Genomic DNA, 1,626 nt, shown 5'->3' with positions numbered 1-1,626 from the left:
GAGGTCTTTTCCAACCTTTATGATTCTGACTTCTGTTTTTCAAGCTAAAAATTTAGTCATTTCTCCATTTGTGTTTTGTTTCCTTAGAATGATGTATCTAAAGCTAGTTAGAATGAGTTACTTAACAACTGTGCTGGTGTAAGTGTAGAGCCAGCAACATAAGTTTTTTAGATATGCTCTGGTCAAATGATACGAATCTCCTGTTTGAGAGATTTATTGAAAAAAAAAAAATTCTTTGTACATACTCTGATTCTCCACTGGGATTGATTTGTATATTTTACTTTATAATCTCTTCAGGTTTCCCTAGTAAACATTTGTATTGATTCCTTTGCTCCCTCAACAGGAAATGACCTCTTTTCTTTAGAAAAGAATGATGAATTTAGTAGGACCCTTGGACACTGTGCTCATGAACACATGCTGTTAATTTTTTTCTCCTTGCTTTGGTTTAGAGTATCTTCCCCTCTATCCCCAGTATAAAATTTTAGGATCCCTGTCCAACATCCATTTTGTTTCAGTGGCAGCACTGCATGTTTCATTGCCAAGTGCTCAAAGCAGTGACTGATGCTATTTGTTAGAAGTATTCAGAGTCCGGCATAACTAATTTTCTGTATGGAACACAAAATGATAGGACTGAGAATTGAAAAACATAGCAAGTTGATGTCTGTTTTCTGCCATTTCAGGACAATGCTCTCTTTAATATTTGCCAGTGCTTTGTCCAATTTCTTTGACTTTCCTAACAGCTTTTGTGCCTTCAGTAAAATATTCTGCAGCTGTAAGAAAAATGTCCTGATACAGTAGGTGTACATTTTGTTTCAGAGAACCACCTTACTTCTTCCTAGCTCCTAACTGGCCAGGAGCCCACCTTGGCACTGTATACCCTGGGAGTGACTTCTAGCTACTGGGACTGCACGTACGCATTGTACAGATTTAAATGTGGAGGTAGCTAAGGTAGATGGAAATCTGGGACATTAGCCTTGGCTCATTCTTACTATGATCTGAAGAGAGCTCTTACTTCTCTCCCTCTTCTGTTGTGCAGAGATCTGGTTTAGCACATATATCTAATACATGAATCTTGGAGTAGGTCTGAGTGGTCATAGCCACGGGGAGTTACATCCACCTTCTTGTATCATTCCACACCAAAAGTTTATCATATATTTGTAAACTTTTCCTCTGGTGGGTCTGGAAGTAGTAGGAATAGAAGAGTTAAAGTAGTCCTGGCTCACGTGCTTCAAAGCATGAGCTCTTATAAAAGGGGTTGGAAGAAACTGCCCCTCTCAGCGTGTCATTCTGCACACATAGAGGTGAAGCAGTGCAGTTCTCTGAGATTGCCTTGAACGTGGAGAACTTTGTACAAGGTAGGTTGATTTTCCTTCTCCTCCCTGTATCTCTCCTAACAGTCATGCTCTGTTCTTTCCTAGTGGTGGCGATCTATGACTACACGAAGGACAAAGAAGATGAGCTCTCCTTTCAGGAAGGTGCCATCATTTATGTCATCAAGAAAAACGATGACGGCTGGTATGAGGGGGTCATGAATGGAGTGACGGGGCTCTTCCCAGGGAACTATGTGGAGTCGATCATGCATTACTCAGAGTGAAGACTAGAGGACAGAACACTGCATCTCCTGCC

The sequence above is a fragment of the Fulmarus glacialis genome, unplaced genomic scaffold (assembly GCF_000690835.1).
Source record: "Fulmarus glacialis isolate BGI_N327 unplaced genomic scaffold, ASM69083v1 scaffold40752, whole genome shotgun sequence".
Lineage (NCBI taxonomy): Eukaryota > Metazoa > Chordata > Aves > Procellariiformes > Procellariidae > Fulmarus > Fulmarus glacialis.
This window is presented reverse-complemented; position numbering follows the sequence as displayed.